At 40.7% G+C, this 19,604-nt stretch overlaps 1 long non-coding RNA gene across 1 annotated transcript; it reads right to left on the minus strand.

Moving 5' to 3' along the window:
- Positions 1-278: 278 nt before the first annotated feature.
- LOC136009144 (uncharacterized) lies at positions 279-8,795 on the minus strand. The gene is made up of 4 exons (XR_010610357.1): positions 8,657-8,795; positions 4,083-4,133; positions 3,088-3,124; positions 279-985 (listed from the first exon to the last, which is right to left on the minus strand). It is a non-coding gene; the product is annotated as an uncharacterized LOC136009144 (long non-coding RNA).
- Between the last annotated feature and the right edge of the window lie 10,809 nt (positions 8,796-19,604).

Below are 19,604 nucleotides of genomic sequence, written 5' to 3' on the forward strand. Positions count from 1 at the left end.
AGAGAACAGGATGAGTAAAAAGGGCATAAAATGAATGTATAGCAGTTAACAATGAGTATATAGTATTAACATTCATTGATTCTTGGGCAAGATTTCTTGGCTTGCCTTCCCAGTCAATGATCATTGTGTCAACAACACTACACTATCATGGGGAGCAGATTTGAATGGTGGACAATAAAAGAAATAGAAAAAATAGACACTTAAGTTAAATAAAGATTAAGCTTTTATTTGATCTTGTGGAACTATTTGTTTAGAATCCTTGTTAGCAGGTCTGAGACATCTGTATTCAGATAATCCAAATTATGAGAGAAGTCAGGGAAAAAAGATGACTGAAACATTCTAATGTTGAGCTACTTCCTACAAGATCTGCAAATCACATTCTGATTTCATAAAAATCTCCTCTCCTTGAGTCTTCAATCTGCCATTATTAAAAACAATACATGCAGAAAAAAAGCATGGTGTTTCTTAAGGTTCCCTGCAGATTTATATAAAAAGGGGAAAACTCTTTAGTCTACAGTGAAAAATATCAGAGTTGGGTGCTCTGGGGTAATGAATCTGCAAGTAAATTTTTTTGCCACAGAAGGCACCATAGCAAAACAGTTAGGATTCAAAAAGTACATATAAAACATAACACATGCATATTCCTATCCCTGGCAGTGTTCAAGGCCAGGTTGGATGAGGCTTTGAGCAACCCAGTTTAGTGGAAGGAGACCCTGCCCATGGCAGGAGCATTGGAACTACATGATCTTTATGATCCCTTCCAACCCAAACCGTTCTATGATTCTGTGATATCCGGAGGGTTTGGTGGGTTGGGGTTGGCCGCTTTTTTTTTTTGTTATTCTTGGGTTTCTCAGAAAAATAGCTAAGATAATGCCCCTTTTTCACTTTCTTTTTCTTGTCCATGATTTTTCTTCAGGGTAGGTGTTGACATTCGTCATACTTGCATCAGTCAGTGACTTCAATCTGCAAGCACTGTGACCAAGTCCTGCAAAAGTTACACATGGATATAGAAATGTTCTGTCTTTTTACACGTATGTTAATCTTTACCTATTAAATATGCTCAACATACTGCATCATTTGATACTATGCATAGCTACAATTTACACAAAATGTCTAGTTTAATAGAGCTGGAAATATATTTCAAGCATAACTTTTGTTTTTTCAATCTCTAAAATTTCTACTTGGGAATTATGTATTTTCCTACACAAAATACTACTACTACAAAACACTCTCACTACAACTTAGTCACAGAAGTGTGTATTTCCATATGGTGCAGCCCAGTGTTACATCACCATTGACTTTCCACATAGAACCTTAGTTCCTTTCACAGAGACAGAAACATGCAAATGATCACAAGCTTAAGGAAAGCCTGAGAAAGCTTTATTCTGTGTGTAAGAATCAAATAAAGGAAACACACATTATGGATTTCACCATCACCATGTTTCATACTTTATGCTAACGTATTGTCTTCTTTTCTCTCTCATTTTTAGCTTATTATTCAATCCTCACTCACAAATTAGAATAGCATAATTCTGTATACATTGGGTTGTTTCTTCCCATTCCCATTAAAGGATCACCATCAAAATTTACAGCAGACACACAGTTCACAGCAGAGGAGAAGCTTGCTGCAAACTTCTGAATTTGTAGCAAGCTTCAGTTAGTCTTTTAGTACAGCACCATAAGGTCTGCTAATTGGCCATTGATTAAAATCAGGTGTGCAATAGAAACTTCACAAGCCCTCCTTCCTGTTAGTGTCATGAAGTTTACCCCTTCGAATCACAGAAGATGCTTTCAAGTTTAGATCTAGTTCTTTTTAAAGTGAGAAAATAAAAAGCAGTTAATTTTAGACTAAGTAGATGAGCATAAAGACTACTATATCACAGCATAAAATCTTTCAACCAATAATAACAAAACTAATGATTCTTCAGGTGTACCTCCTATAATTGCTGAGCAATATAAATGGAAACCAAGTTTCTAGTGTAATTAGTGCAGTGCTCATCATTCATCTTGTCCTTGTGGAAATCGCCATGAAGGAATCACTCCATCCACCACTGGGGTGAAGCCATTCTTGGAGCAGAATAGAGTGGTCATTACATGTTCAATAGCACAATACAGTAGGCTTTCAAGGGAAGATTATCTACTGAAAATACATTATTAAATAGCCTACAATGAAGCTACACAAGCTGGAATCCATCCAGGACAATAACAACTCCCACACTTTCCTTGCAGAGAGTGTCCTGGGATCTTTAATGACCCAAAGTGGCTTTCTCCTTGGTTCTATTGCTCAAAAGCCCTTCAGGTCTTCTTTTAGAATACTGAACCCTAGATATCCCTCTGCAGTGAAGAGCTAAAGAAAAATGAAAAGGGCAAAATGTCAATAGTATGTATTGTTTAGTATAAAGAATCCCCAAAAGCTCAGGAAACATGTCTTTTTAATGTGAAACAGCAGTTTGTGGCCAGCTGTTCCACATCGTTATGAACATAAGATATACAAATGGGGACTATAAACACAGTACATTGAAAATAAGGCCTGCATGGATAATCATACCTATTAATATAAATGGCACTGGGAAGAGGCAGACTGAGCTCATATTCTGACTGACGATTTAGAGCAAACATACTGTTTTTCTTCACCATCTCAATAAGAAAATAGATGTAAGATGGGTCCAACAAGTGAGCCCCCTTAATGTGTTTATTAAAATGCGAATTGAAATGCTGAGTAGAAACATGGCACTGCATATAAATGTGACGGACAGTCTTTTGAGTTCTTTTACATCACAACAGGATCATGCATTGGACTTATTTTCAAAACACAGCATAAGCAAGCATTTATGCAGCTTTTCTGAAGCCTATTATGAAAACACACAAGTGCATGCAAAGAGCTAAGTTTATCACAACCCACAGAACATTTTCTTCCTTAACATAACATGGGGTTAGCCAGAGTTGATGGAATTCTGGCAGGTATTTCAGCATTTTCTGTCCTGTGACTACAGAATGTCTACTGAAGAAATACTCCTGTCTAACAATAAATCTTTAGAATTTATCTGGTAGCAAAACAACTGAAGAAAAAAATATCAAGATCCTTACCCATGAGTTTTCCATAGCAATTTTCTCATCCGGGTTTCTTTTTTATTTTAAATATGGCCATAAACCAGGCAAAAAAAAAAAAAAAAAAAAAAAAAAAAAAGGAGAGAGAAAGATTTAATTCATTGTCTAAGCTATTTTTCCATAGAGGTGCATTAATGCAAATGAGACACAATGAATTTTCCCAGTTATAATTGGGCTGAAATGAGGTGGAAGGAACAGAAAGACAATTAACTTTATGGGGTTTTCTTTCTTTTCTTCCTTTTCTTTTATTTTCCTTTTTATTTTTTTTTTTTTTTATCTCAAGCAGTTTGGAGTAGGTTTAGTGCCCAATGGTAGTAGGCTGACAGTGCTGCCAGGCAAAATTATTCTGAGACCTTCAAGGGGCTTTGTTTATTGCATTTTTCAATTAACCTCTGTGTTTTAACTTCATCATAATGCCTGTGCCAATTCACACCAAAGAACAAACAAAAATCCCCATTTCCTGTCATTATTTCTTTGCTTCATAAAATCAAGGGGCTTGTGGGTTTTTTTCCATTTCTCTCTTATTTACTACACAGAAGAAAAGGACGTACATTTCAGATTACAGGAGAACACCACAAGGAGCAACAGGTTTAATATAAATTACATTTCTATATGAAGCTTGCTTTCTTTTGTTCCTTTTTTGCTTGTGAAGAAAATGGTTTCCACCCAGAAAGCAAGTTTTATAAGCTTTAAAGTTTTACAAGGGAACTTGAAGTAGATACAAAAGGTTCAATACTAACTAAACTCGAGTTTTAGAAATGAAGACACAAAGAAAAAAATATAATTATATAACTCTAAACCCCTTTGCATGGCTAGAGAAACACTAGATCCCTAAGAATTCTGACACTAGATTCACAGCAGCCATAAAGTCAAGCAACGTTAGCTAAGCAAGTTTACTAATAAGGTATTACTGAAATCTCATAGCTACAACTCAGATATGTTTAACTACATGGAATAACCCTCCACTTTCCTACCTTGTCGCCTTCTTTACCTCCAGTCTCTAAGCTGGTGCTGGCCATCTGGACCTAGGACAGAAAGGCTTGTGTTCCCAAACTGGAGCAGTTTACATATGCAGTAACAAATATGCTGGAATAAACACTTTCTGCCTAAATTAGGATTACAAACCTGGGCATCCAGGCTTCAAACAGAATAGTCATGTATGTAACAAATTCATGGTTATTTCTACACACCTGTTAAACATAATTAGTTGCATGGGACGGGGCTCAAATCAACTAATATTTGATGTCTGGCTGCTTACAGGGAAGTTAGTCTGCTTGGCTCCTTAGAAGTCAGTGGAGAGTAATGAGCACTTCCAGGGTTTGGTTCATTTCACTTCTCTTAGACAGCTGCTTTAGGATGAGACAAATTGCACTTTAGACTCTACTCATTATGTTGACTGCATCTCTGCCGACTATGAATGGAGCCCATGGTACAGACACACCCTTGATGAGTCCCATCCTTTCCTTTTCCCATCATCTGCTCCAGGTACATCAACTAGCTGTGCACTGACTGAAAGGAAGTTGCTGATTATTAAACATGCAGTAAGACTGATAGACAATAACCAAATTTAGAGAAAGAGAACTGAGGTAAGAATCTGCAGTGGGATTTGGGGGACTGCAATGAACTTCAGTACTCTGATTTTTAAAGGTTCCTAACAAATGCTGAGTGTTGACAGCCAAATACATTGTTAATTCTCAGATCCTCTTTTTTGTTGGTTTTTTTTTTTTTTAATTATTTTTAAGCCACAGGTACACGAATTCTCAGCTATTCACCAATAATAAATAATTTTAAAGCTGTGGGTTTTTCACTGCATGGTCAGGCAGATGGCAACTTGTAAAGCAAGAGCTAAGCATGACTGATACTTAGACTGTTGTCCAATGTTTAATCTGGGTAGCAGCTGTATAAAATCTGAGGAAATTTGAAATAAGCCTATATCAAACGGATAACAGGGGGGTTTGGACTAGTATTAGACTAATCAATTCAAGTATATTTACATGGTCTCTAAAGCCAGGACAGAACTTGGCCTTGCTGTACAGTCCTTAAAGGACATTGTAAATACTATGATCTGAGCAACAGGGCACTCTGGACCAGACTCAGAATTGTAAGTGTGAAGAAGACCAGACTAAGGCATATGTTTTAGGACATGTGAGTTGGCCTAAAATAGGTGTATGTACACTTCACTAGGCAGGATAGCTTGCTCCTATGCTCACTTTATTTCTCCTACTTCTCACTTTAAAAAGAACTAGATCTAAACTTGAAAGCATCTTCTGTATTTGAAGGGGTAAACATCATGACACTAACAGGAAGGAGGGCTTGTGAAGTTTCCATTCCGCACCTGATTTTAATCAATGGCAAATTAGCAGAGCTTATGGTGCTGTACTAAAAGACTAACTGAAGCCTGCTACAAATTCAGAAGTCTGTAGCAAGTCTCTCCTCTGCCGTGAAGTGTGTGTCTGCTGTAAGTTTTCACGGTGATCATTTCATGGAGTAAAGAGTAAAGGTTTATTAGTTTGGTTGCAGTCCTACGTTAAAGCAAATACCTCACGTTGGATATCCAAGTATTTCTGAATCACCATGTGTACCAGCTTTGCTTGAACTCCACTATGTAGCATGTTTACAAATTTTATATGCACTCAGCATCTGGATAAACCTAGATGTACATCGCTTTCCAAGAACCAGAGCTGTGAATCATCTCCTGAGATTATAATACAAAATCAGGCCAGTCTTTGAAAGAAAGAAGAAAAATTAAATAGCATCACTGCTTCCTTTTGTTTCCTCCTTTATTTATTCAATAAATACCCCCAAATTAGAGATGTCTTTCAGGATTTGGGAGATCCGGGTTTAAACAATTTTTTGTCTCAGGTGACTAGAAATCACATCCCTTGCCTACCAAATTTGCCCTAAACACAGAACTATAGAATATTTTGAGTGACAACTCTGTTTCTCTCCTGTGAAAATTTTGGTTAGTGAAGAAGGTTTATTCCCAACACGTTCCTTGGCACAGAATAGGCTCGTTAGAGTATGTCCTGCACCCAGAGCAGATGTGGATCTCAGAACTGCTTCATATATTAGATGAGAACATAGATTCCACCAAACACCAATTCAGGTTAGAAGAGAACACTGACGCACAGCATACCCAGTGTGACTAAATTCCTTGTAATAAGCATAGGAGTATAGTTCCATCAAATAATTCAGGCCTCAAAAATAAACAAGCAGCAAAGGTAAAATTAGTAACTTTTATAGTATTAGTATAGCAGTTTTTCATCAATACAAAAGGTAGTAAGGTTGTTCCTTCAACCTCAAAGCCAACTGCACAAGGTTTTCCTCCCAGAAACTGTTCAGGATACATTAGAAGCTGAATTAAAAGCTTTAGAAGCAATTTGAAAAGCATAATCTTCACAGGGTACACATTAAGTAAATGATTCTGTATGAGAATTGACTGAAAGACAGATTTTTCATGGCAGCATACCTGTTCATGTTTTCTTTGAACATAGCAAGTCCAAAGTGCTTGAAAATTCTGATAGGACAATATCAGCTAGTGGTAAAAGATCTATATAATTTTTACTTTGTAGATTTCATCAACTTGATTAGAAGAAATAGGACCATAGCTAACAGGTCTAACAACAAAGCTACTGCCTGTGGACTGGTGATCAAATAGGAGGTAAAAAACAGACAGAGGACAATAGAAAATTCTCATATGCAACAAGAAATTTACATCAAAGTTGAGAAACTCGAATGAGCTGATTCATTCAGGTATCTCTGAATTACCATCACAAAGAAGAGAAAGTCTGAAGCAGAAATCAAAAGCAAAATTGCTTTTGTGATAGCAGCACTTGCAAAATTCAACAGAACCTGACAAGACAAGAGTATGTCAAGTGCATCAATGGTAAAACTCAGAATAATTGAGTATGCCATCAAAGCCTAAACATACATGAAACATGGACTCCAGCAGTATGGATCAAATGCCACATTCATGCCTTTACATTCAAATGCCTCCAAATAAATATATGAATAACATATACCGCATAGGACTAACAACACTATTAGAATGAATATTTCTGCAATAATTACATTCCATGAGTCTATGCAAGCAATTGCAAAAAAAGGCAGCTGCTGGGATGACTTCACCATGTGAGGAGAGCAACAGGCCTTGCAAACACAACACATCAGACAAAAGTCAAAAAGTAGAGGGAAGAAGACTCCCAAGGACCATACAAAGTGAAGATGGCACAAACCCCATGCATGTGGATGAGGAAATTAGAGGCAATTTGACAGTTTCTCCAAGCTTTAAGGTCATATTTTAAGATGGTATTGCTCCAGCATCAATTACTTAAACACATTATACTTAAACTATACACTTATGAATCAGTTTAAGAGTCCGTTTCAGCTTAACTGTTGGTACACCTCAATACATAATTCTTCCATATATATATAGGTACTTCCATGTATATATAGCTACTGGGAGCCAACCAGCTTGCCCTTGATTTTGAGCAGAACAGTAAGTTGTACATGTCTTAAGGTTACTGCAAGCAGTTTAATAAGTCATTGAGTTTTGCTTCTCTCTTGACTATTTCTGTAGCAGTTATAGTACAGCAGTGCTGCTCACAGACTCAAAGGTGAGCTGAGTAGTTATCTGTCTTGACAGAAGCTGAAAATTCCTTTGAAAAATGGCACTGTTAAAAATAGCATTTGTTTGTGCATTTTGTATCAATGGTTTTAATAGATCCTAAATTTCTCATTTACTAAATTAATTTACTAAACCCTAAATTTACTGCAAGAAATTCAAGTTTATATACAGCAGATAGATTGAACAAAGTCAGATGGGCAGGCACAGTAATTCAACAATGCCACTGGGCCTGATACATCTGTGCAGATGAGCTGCAATGTATATTCATCATGATGAGACAGAAAGGTAGCATTGCTTTGGGTTGTACTGTAGGTTAGACACTATTCAGACACCATTTAACACACTATGATAGTTTTAAGCCATACAGGAGAGGTCCAACCTATACCCACCAGTTCCTTCTGCTTTTTTACCATGTTACTGAGAGCAGCACTTGGCAAAGGCACTAACATTTGTCTCAGAAGTGGCAATGGTTTCCCAGACTGCTCTGTCTGAATTTCTGGTGCACTGGTAAGGATTACTCTGAATCTGAATAAAGCATTAAAAGAATAACTCCATCTGACAACATTTTTCACATAAATAGCTTGGGTAAGTTATTTATTGTCTCACAGACTCCTGTCATGGGTAATCTCAGTGATTAGCCAAGATGATCCCTTGGTACTCTAGCAAAAGGTCTGACTGCCTAATAGGAAAGCATTCAAACCTATGCCATGGACATTGATTATTTCACTTAATAACAAGTGTTCACAGCTTCAAAGTATTCCCCATTGCCAGACTACTGCCACCGCTTCCAGAAAATTGACTATCTCATGATTTACTCCTCGCAGTAATTATTAGTCCCATCGGGCCTGACCTGTACTGCCATACGTATCTGAGGAACATTTAAGATCATGTTGTGGAAAAATAAGGAAATAGATGTACAACCTACTAAGCGTTCAACAGGTGTCCCATGCTGGACAGTTAAAAATCTCTGACCAAAGGGGGCAGAAACAGGAGGCTGGCGGCAGATTTAAACCGGTCATTGTCGGCCATTAACAGTCATTTGCCGAGGTGATTCCAGAGAGGAGCCTTCAACCCCGGAGCGAGGGGAAACACCGCGTCCAGGAGCTTCCGTTCTGGGCGGAGAGAGCCACCAAAGGGCCCTCGCGCTCCCGCCAGGCCTTGCCCAGGAGGGGGCCGCTCCGCTGAGGCGAGCAGGGACTCCCAGGGGGCGGTGCCAAGAGGGAGGCCCCGCCCTGAGCAGGGCAGGAGCGCGGCGCGCCGGGTGGCGCCGCCAGAGCGAGCGGGCGGGGAGGGGGTGGTGAACGCTCGGCTCCGGGCCACGGCCCGCGCTGGGGGCTCTGCTCTGGCTGCCCCGGCGCTGGCTGCCCCGGCACCCAGAGAGAGCCGGTGAGAGGGGAGGCTGCAGCGCAGAGCTCGGGGTGCAGAGAGTGCCTGCACCGCTCTCGTGAGGCGAGGGTGCGCAACGGGCAGGGCTGCACTCGGTGCGCGCTGGTGGAGGCCCTCCTGCAGCAGGGGCTGAGCTGCGGGAGACTGCCAGTAGCTGAAAGGTGTCAGGGGAGCTGAGAGGGAGCTGCACTGCTTGCTCCAGCCCCAGACTGTGCAGGGCCCGTAAGTGTCCACTGTAGCGCATACAGAACACTGCTCCCCCAAATACTAGTTTTTAAAAATGCCTGAATTGCTGCTTTTGGAGAAACAGCCTAACACAAGAGCCTGGGGACAACAGCACTCTATCAGGAGGCCATCTGACCCAATACTCTCTCCAGTGGCACTCCTTACATGTCTGAAGCAGCGTATATGAGGAGTGAGGTCTACTGCTGTCGGGGTCCGGAGGGTGTTTGTAGGCCTCAATGCCTGGGACCGGCCTCCCTTGGGACCTGTACTGCAGATGGCCCCTCAGACCTAGGTCAGAGTTTGTCATGCAGAGCTGTATGCATAACGTATCATAGCTGTTCTGTGCTGTTCTGTTCTGTTCCATTCCATCCCATCCCATTGCATTCCATTCCACTGCATTTCAATCCATTCCATTCTCTTCTGTTCCGTTCCATTGCATCACATCCCATCCCGTTCCCTGCACTCACAGTGAGTTGTATAACGACATGACCATTCTTTACTTGAAATACCAAGGCTTTCAGCACCAAAACCACTTTCCACGACACAAATCAGACGCAAATCAGGTTAGAGGTGGAAAGGGTATTTTATTAATCTATAAATAATTCCATTTAGTTTAGCTTAGTTTAGTTTAATTAATTTTAGTTTAGTTTAATCTAGTTTAGCTTATCTTCTTTTTCAAAATCTCTCAGAGCTGATGCCCACAAGCACTAACCCGATGCCCATGCGTAGCCAGCAGCAGGCTGACACATCCTTCAGTTTAGCTTGAAACAACATCCCTTGCAGCCTGATAAATGTAAAAGCCAGGGCAGGAGCGGTGCCGTGGTGGGGCGAGCGCAGTGTGAGAAAGAACCCAGCCAGAATGGGCCGGGGAAGACCTGACAAGGGGGGTGCTCAATGCTACAGAGAGAAGCAGCAAGTCCCGGGGCCATCCTGGGAGTGCAGGTGGCTTCCTTCCCCCCCTGCGGGGCACGAGGGCCACCTGCGTGGAGCACTAGTAGCTGCCTCTCGGCTACCAATAACCCAAAGGAGCCCCATGGAGGGGCTGTGCTCAGCTACGGAGGAGGCAAAAAAAAACCCGGGGACACTTGCTAGTCCAGCCTGGGGGCAAAAAAGCCTTCCCCCCCCAGCTGCAGGACACGAGGAGCCACCTTCGTGGTGCATGAGCACCAGGCGATAATGCAGAGCACCAGGACCAGAGGAGCCCTGACAAGTGGTCATGCTCAGTGCTCAGAGGAAGGCAAAAAACCCCCGGGGACCAGTGCCAGTCTGCCCCGGGGGAAAATTCCTTCCTGACCCCAGCGCTGGCAGTCAGTTACTCCCTGAGCACATGAGCAAGACCTGCTCCCGGTCCACGGGCTGGTTATGCCTCTAAGGGGAGAAGGGGACGCTGGCACTGCCTTTTCTGCCTCCACCTGGAGCCATCTCAGGAGCTTCCAACAACAGCAAAATGCCACTGGCCCGATCTAGCCTGGGAGGAAGAACCCTTCCAGTGCCTGGCACTGGAGCTCCAAAGCACTGGCGCAGGGCACTGGGCTTTATACTGCCCTAGAGCACTCTGATGCTGCGTTGCCAGGTGCTGACACGGGCATGACGGGGCCCCCGCAGCCCTGCCCACGGCAGCCCTGCTGCTGTTGCCCCTTCGCCCAGCGTGCCTTGGAGAAAGGCCTTTGGGGTGCTGGCCCTGAGGCGGTGCCTGTGCCCAGGAGGCCTAGGGGGATGTCCCTGCCCATGGTGGCCACAAACTGGGAACCACTGCAGAGTGTCCCTGTAAATGAATTCCTATGTCCAGATGTATCAATAAAGGCTTTTATACCACAGACAGTCATTTGAGTATGGCGATCCCAGAAGTCAAAGAAAGAAAGAAAGAAAGGGGTTTTGGTTCCCTCTGCATGAACTTTGCAGAAGCATAGAGAGCATACAGGAGTTCCTCACCATTCCTTACCAGTACACCAAGTGCCATTTGCTACAATGCTGCTTATGGTGAGGTCTTCTTCTTGGAAAGAAGAAGAATTTCAGAAATCTCTTCTGTGTTTGTTACTCTGAATGTTTAGATATTTGCTTGTGTTTATTAACATTTGTGTGTCTAGTTTGTGGGGTTACCTCTTGTGTTACTGCTTGAGTGCAACACTTCACCAACTGCTGCCTAAATCCGTTCTCGATAGCTCAATAAAGTGTTTTGATCCCAATTTGGTTTAAACCACGTAGACTCAGCAGCTTTTCCTTGCAACACTCATGCAAAGCAAGGAACTGATTCAGTCGTGTAGAACAGTTTTAAAACCCCCAGCTAAGCATCATGTAAGGGTACTGTATAGATGGCAGAGATTGAAAGATTGGCCACAACTGCCCCCAGCATATTTGTTCAAATCCTTGAAACGCAGCATGACCGCTGGTCTCTCTCCCATAGGCTGATTTCTTGAGTGGACTGGAGTTGGGGGGGGGGGAAAGGGACAGTCGCCAAGTTTCTTACTGGAGATGTTGGTGCAGGCTGCAGAAGGCAGCCCCAGGCGGGTTCCTATCTGAAACGAGGAAGTTTTTGTGTCTGTCTGGACAAACTGTTCTTTTAGGCAAAACACCTATGTTTTTCATATACAGGAGTAGAAAACGCTACTGCCTCTGCCCAGCTCTGATAGAAAGTGACCTCTTGGAAACAAGAAGGAAAAAACAATATACACAAACAGAAACACACTCTTCTTTGTCTATTGCTAGCTCATCTCTTATCTCTGTATCTCTACACCTATATCTACATCTCTATCTCTCTCTACCTATCTCCAGCGTTAGCGCAAATAAATCCTCACACAACAGCAGTACTGGTGAGTGCAATGGAGGGTGTGTGCTGAGGACACCAGCATGAAAGCCCAGAGCTGCAGCCAAGGCAAAGGGAGACAAGCTGGAGGGAACTGGAGCTACAATGCTGTTGCAAAAGCTTTCACAAGTGAAGGCAGGAAACAGGAGAAGCTGTGAGGGGACAGCTTGATGCCAGTTCACACGGTGTCCTGAGCTGATACCAGAAGGGAAGGATGGGCCCTAGAAGGAAAGGATCAAGGAACAGTGCCCTCCCTCCCTAGACGGGAGAAGAGCATAGGAGGCGATGGATTGAAATCTCTTCTCCATGTTACAGAAACACACTGTATGCTTGGTAAAGGGAAGCACTGACGAGCTTTACTCTGCCGGGCAAAGGACTGGTATCCTTTAGCACAGGCTGGCATGGCCATTCATGGGCCTCAATGTCAGCCCTGTACCCATGGTCCTTTACAGAAAAACGATTCTTTACTGTAAGGGTGGTGAGGCACTGGAATGGGTTGCCCAAGGAAGTTGTTCATGCCCCATCCCTGGCAGTGTTCATGGCCAGGTTGGACAGCATCTTGGGTGACATGGCTTAGTGTGTGGCATCCCTGTGCATGTCAGGGGGCTTTCACTAGATGATCTTAAGGTCCTTTGCAACCCAAATCATTCTATGATTCTATGACAGAGTTTCCAATGGTCTGAGAACTAATATTAAGATTTCACACCACATTTTCTCATAATCGTCCCACATACAATCAACCTGCAATCCATGATGGGAGAGGCTCATAGGACTGTATCCATCGATGCACGGAAAGCTTGAAAAGGAAAATAGAACTTTAAATAAACGAGGAAATAAGTCATGCAAAACAAAGACTACATATCCCATTGTTTGCCATTGTCACATGGATACAGCTCTAAAGGCAAGGAATTTTCATGTAAGATGCTAAAGAATTTCCTAGGAACCTAACTTCAGGAAACCTGCAAAACATCAGTTTCAGTGAGACTTGAACACACTGGGTTCCCTCTTGAGAACTCCTGATACATCTTCAGGGTGGCTAAGAGAGAAGAGCAAATCTGAAGGAGTCAGCTAGACTGCTAAATATTTTTATGCATTTGTTTTAAAATCCTAAATCTTTGGTGAGTTATGAGAAAGTCTGTTATTGTGGTCTGCACTGAACTGGAAATTTTCAGAGCTCATTGATACAAAAAATCTCAGGAGTTATTGGCATCCACATTGGACCTATTTCTTACCTGGACAATGCTGCACTATAGGAAAGTTTCCCATCATGTCTAATATATAAAAGTCCACTATGTCATCCCACAATTAAATGGTAGAAAATCACACATGTACAATCGATAGTAAGAACCTACAGGTTTCCATTCCTAAAGAAGAAAAAGTAATGTGTTTTTCATGTGTTCTGTGCCTTTTTCTTTAGGCATAGAACAGATGACAGAAAAAAAAAAAAAAAAAAAGACCACCAGGAAGTCAGAAAATCCAGCAGTGAGTGCTCTCAAAGGACCTTGAGCTACTGATGTTTTTGACAATGTAAGATCAGTAAGGTGTCAAGGCTTTGGAGGTCTAGTCATACCTTGGATAGGTTCCATTTGGCTCCAGATAGGCACTTAGACAAACACCTGTATGTATGAAAATGACATAAAGCATTTGGCAATACCCAGAATATTTCCAGTATAAATACTGATTTAATTAATTTCTAAACAAGTCAGTGACAGTGTATGCATTAATCCAGAAGACCAAAAAGATTTACGTACCTTCCTATTAATGATGCATACCATAGTCCAACAGTTTGACCAACAGAAAAGCATTTCATAGATCTGTTTGTTCCCATTTAAGGTCAACCTAGACATCATCTTCTGTGCATTATGCTTTGTCATATATTCGTAAGTGATAGCCTTGGCTGCAATGATCACAATATTGTGGAGTTTGGTATCTGGCTGAGTGTGCTGAAGATTAGTGATAAGACAGAGGTTTTAGATTTTAGAAGAACAAAATTCAGCTTGCTCACAGCTGAGTTGGGAAGGATTCCATGGGAAACTTCCATGGAGGATAAAAGAGCTAGTGAGCGTTGGAACAAGGAAATCACTATGAAATCATTCAAGGTGAAGGGGCACTAACTCCACAGAGTTGGTGCAAATAAAACAATTTATTCACACACCAATAGAACAGAATCCAGCATCATCTATGTGAAAACCAGAAACTGAAGTTTCTTTCCTATCAAGCTGAAGGAGAGAAAATTTGAGGTCAGGACAAAATTTTTTAGAAAGGGAAGATTTACAACAACATTAACTTTTCCTGAAAACTATGTCAGTAATGAGATATCTCGGGGATCCAGGCAACTCCCAAGCATCACAGGTAAAAGCTGGACTTGCACAAGTCTGAGAGAAAGAAGTAGAAAGAAAAAAAGAGCCCAAGAAAACACACCAAAAAAATCACTAGAACAAAAATTCAGAGTAAAATGCAAAGTTTCCTGTTCGAACCTTCCCATTTCAGGGAAACAAAACTTGTGCATTTTTCTGTCAGTAGGTAAGACTGGCTAAAAAGCTCCAGTATCAATTTTTCCACCTACATAAAGAGGTCCTGAACCATAGCTAAACATCACAGAATGAAATGGACATTTAAATAACATTATTATTGTGCCTGTACTACTGTTAATGCTAGCCAGTCATGGTTCTGATTCTTATATACTGTGAATTGTAGATACACCATGAAAGAAAGAGTTTCTGTCCCCAAGACATTAACATCTAAATTATCTCTAACCTACTGAGGGCTCACTGCTGAGTGGGACTGTAGAAATATTTTCCTAACCTCATTTCTAATCTGTTTCCTCATCAACAATGATCCCAGCAATCAGTGTCCTCATATCAGCTGAGCCAGCCTTCATCTGCTACAAGAAGATGTTTTAGCAACCTGATGGACCGTATCTCTTAGTTACCTTTGATGAGATTACAATTAATTTCTGAAAGGAAGGATACATTTAATAGTGCACTCACCCAGGCTTACAGTCATACAAATTATTAAATTAAGGAAGAACAACACAGCTGCATTTGGATAATTTCTCTCATTCCTGTGGATAATGCTCAACACAAATACTTACAGTTAGCTTTTGTCAATTCTGCCCTCTCAGCTAGTCTTCTATCACCAGACAAAGTACTCCTCTCCTAAACCACATCAGCAGTGGCTAATTCTTAGTGCCAAATCAGTCAGGACCTTCCTCACTCCATGGCCTTGGTTGAGAACACCTTAGCTCCCCAAACCAGGGCAGTGCCCTTTCTACCACTGGCCTATTCATTCAAATGGGCAATAGAATAATTTGCTGCAGAGGTTCCTTTCTGTCCTCTCCAAGTGTAGAAGTGCTGCCTGAAATATTCTTAACCTTTAATTCTGTAGATGCAGTACCATATAAAAGACCACAGACAAATAGCACCTTTTTTCAGGAAGTACTAGATGGAGATGGCCTTTTGGAAGCCAGGCAATAAAAATCTCTAATTTGTTCCAGAAGTATGGGTTCGTTCCTTATTTCTGTGCTTTAAAGGAATGGGAAATACATGATACTCTCTACCAGTTCAGCTAGTTTTATGATAAAATAATAATTTCCTCTATAAGGAATGTATTTATTAGCACTGAGACATATTCAGTATACAGCACTGCAGTGCCAACAGGATTAATACTTTTTTCTTGAAGCAAGAGTTCCAATCAGAAGAAAAAAAAAAGAAAAGGAAAAAGACCCCAACCCACACTATTTTCGATTAGGACAGTTTAATCCTAATCCTTTTTCTCTGATCTTGGCAGAGGATTTTTAGCAAGTAACTGTATTTAAATAACTACCCAGAATTAATCCTTTTGGTTGCTCAAGGCATGAAGGGAAAGCAGTCAGAAACAAAGAATTCAGAAACATGTTGCAGCTGTTTCATGCAATTCACTATTTATAATTGAAAAGATGTTTTTTTCTTTTCTTTTTTTGTGTGGTATGAGGGTAACCTCAACTGCCTTACTTGTTCTTTCTTTTTCACAATAGCAAATATCAGACACAGTAGATATAAAACATTTTCAGCATGAAGTTAAGTGTTTCTGACAGTTTACAGTGTGCAGCATAATGCTGTATGTAGAAAGAAGATTCTTTCTTCTATATAGCTTGGGTTGATTTAATAAAACTAGAAAAAAAAAAACTTCTTCCATTTTTTGTCTCAGCAGTAATGGGCTGAAAGTGCCAAGCTCATTTCTAGTTTGCAAAAGCAGGGATTGCAAGTACTGAGAAGGAATTTCGTATGTAGATGTAGTCCCTCTGATTCTAACTTCTTGATACTTGGATCATGATACTTCCATGATACATGGGGCTTTCCAGATCTAAAAACTACCATGACCAATTTAATCTCAAGAACCCCATACAAGGTGTAAGTAAATCTTTTTAGACCCATTTTAAAGAGCAAAAAACCAAGCCAAATATACAAAATGCACATATATATGTGTTACAGTGAAATACTGTTATGTTAAGGAGCTAACCTTTAGCGCATGAGTGTCTATGCCTTACTCAAAGACTAAGTCCTTATAGTAGGTTTGGAATTGACAAGAGGGTTAGGAAGCTAATCTCTGTCTCTGTCTAGAGTTCTCAAGAACTCTCAATCTGCAGCCTATGTTTCAAAAAACTAAAATACAATTCAAAACATACAAAATAATGAGGCATGTTGGGAGCATGAAATATTTGGGTACTCCAGCTATACCATTGAATTGTGTGAATGGTACTCCTGCATAAGGACCTGTAGGTAGAAGGGAGAAGCTGGGGTTTTTAACAGGAATTATTTTTCCAAGACTGTAAAAACAAAGCTGATTGAAAACTGGGAAGAAAAAGAATACTGCATAAATTAACTTTGAGTTTTTACAAACACATAACCGGTATTTATCCATGCACAGAGTGAGCTGTATTGGCACATGTATCCCATGTTCATAGCATTTCAACAAATCAATAATATCTTTACCTTATCACTGAGGTAAGGGTGTGCCTCTGTAAACATTAGGAATCAAAAGCTTTCTAGAGAAAAGCAAGTTGCTCAAGGTCACACAAGGAGTAGGGGGCAAAGGCAGACTTTTTTTTTCTAGCCTTAGATATGAAATCTTGCTTCTTGAACACATATTGTAGAAATTATTACCTTAGTTAAGAATTAACAAAATAGGAGAGTTATTAAAACTATTCTAAAAAATCACGTTTCATTGTCTGAAAGAAATGCAAGTTTCAGTAGCAAGTTCCTATGTCTGGGTCATTCATCAGATTTCAGTTATATGTGTTTTCTCAGTTTTCTGAATATTATGCACTAGATCTCTTTTACTATGAGCTTATATCCTAGTTGTCATTTTCCTTTACTGCATACTTCTAAAAATGTTTAAGATTATGTCAATAACACAAACCCCTCTATAAGAGATTCCATTATAATTCTTTCATCAGAACATTTTCATAGTCCTTGGGCCATATTTCTTACATTTGCATTGTAAATACAAATCTCTCTAAATGACAGGGTTTCCATTTTGTACAATTTTATATCCTTTATCCTGATTACGTTAACAAAACTTCAGATACAGGATGGTGCACATGAAAGAAGGGTGATATCATCTGAGAAACTAGTCACACTTTTACCCCATAGGCTAACAGATTTGATGGAGCATATCATTAAAAAGAATAACAAAGATGTTCAGAAAAAGAAATCATTGTGTAATACGTGCAAAATGCAAATATTTCAGACATCTTCAGCATTAACAGTGTTTCTCCACTCTTCTGCTTACTGTTTAGACGTAGAAGCTGAAAGCTCCACCATCCCTGGTACTCAACACTACTCACGTGCCTTTTATATCATCAGTAAAACTTCCAGCAGGTGACTAAAAGAAGTCAAAAGATGGTCAGCCAGTACATGAAGAGGATGCACCAATCCAGGGAAAACTCGTGCTCTTTCTGAGCCAAGCAATTACCAAGATCTTGCGCTGCTAAATGTAAACATTCTGCCTGATCAATTATCACTGCGGGGAAGTTATGTGATTTGTTTCACACATGATATAATATGTGGGTCCTGCAAACACAGCAGAGACCAGTGTTACCAATAACAGATGATTAAACTGATATATAAGGGAGGGGCTATGAATTTTTAGGTTTTTTTAACTTAAGTATTGTGAATACAAAGCTGCTAACTGCTTTGCCTGCCTGCATTAAGAACGTACCGTGAGTTTCAGTCCATTATAGTTACAATAAAATGTTGTCTCTCTGCAGTTAAAAATGACACTTGGAAATATTTCTCCTCTTTTTTTTTTTCTCCTTATTCAACCATGCGACATTGTTAATGCAGAAGAAAAATAAATTCCAGAAACCAAAGTCATGCTTTGTAGTCTATTAAAGACCAGCTGTCGGACAGAGTTAAGGAAATGATTGTGCTGTTTGTGCCATTTCTAATTAATAATAGCTAAGGATTAATAAGGCAATTTGGAAAAAGAATGTACTAGGTAAGGATTTATACACAGATGAAAGTCATTTTATTGTAAATAATCATGGATAAAATTAAGTGGGAGCTAAGACATTTTATGGTGTAGCAAAAAATGTTTAAAACATTTTTCAAGCTCTGCTTCTCTTGGAAGCATGCTAATGGAGGTGGAGGTGCTGAAAAGTCACAGTTTCATCCCTGAAAAATATGTAGTTAGCTCAGAGATGTATAAAACGTTTAGCACTTCTCTTCTTTGTTGCAAAAAGCATGAAAACTGATCTTACAGCAAGACCTTTCTTTGTCTATTGTGCGTTAAAGCCTGTTAGAGGTTCCACAGCACAATGAGCAACTTCTAACCACACCGCTGAGAGTGAAATGGTTTGGGCATTTCAGGAACCACCCTCAGGAGGTGCCCTCAGGAACTCCTCTTGGCCTATTGCAGAAGGTATATTAGGTTGCTGAGGGAGCAGCTGCCAAACTGGAAGTGACTGCCCTGGCAGGGGACCTGACCCCTCAGGTGAAGAAATTGAGAGCTTCAGGGTTCTGGGAGACTAATGTCTTAATGTCACATAAATGGGGAGCCCGTGCTGCTGAGGTGTATAATGCTTTGAGCCCAGCCATGGGCACAGTGTGCACTATGAGCAAGTAGCACATGGGTAACATCCTCCTTCAATCTCAGACCACAGACAAGCCCAAATCTGCAGTTATTCACTCCCCTGTCAGACCCCAGTTTCTTCTTTCCCTCTTATGGATAGTCTGTGGCCCACCAGAACAGTTATGGAACAGCTAAGGAGCCAGAACTTTCTTGTAGTCACTTAAAAATGTGCACATTTTGTTTGTAGTAATGTGTGCAGGTCAGGGCCAGCAAGGCCAAGCAGTGCCCTCAGGACCCTGACAGGTATGTTGTGGACAGGGGTTCAAGCTGGATGAATCTCTCTATTACAACTCTTAAACTCAGTGTTTCCTTAGCTGTTGTCTTCTTTCTCAGCAGATGCTG

Source organism: Lathamus discolor, chromosome 2 (genome assembly GCF_037157495.1).
Source record: "Lathamus discolor isolate bLatDis1 chromosome 2, bLatDis1.hap1, whole genome shotgun sequence".
NCBI classification, from domain to species: domain Eukaryota; kingdom Metazoa; phylum Chordata; class Aves; order Psittaciformes; family Psittacidae; genus Lathamus; species Lathamus discolor.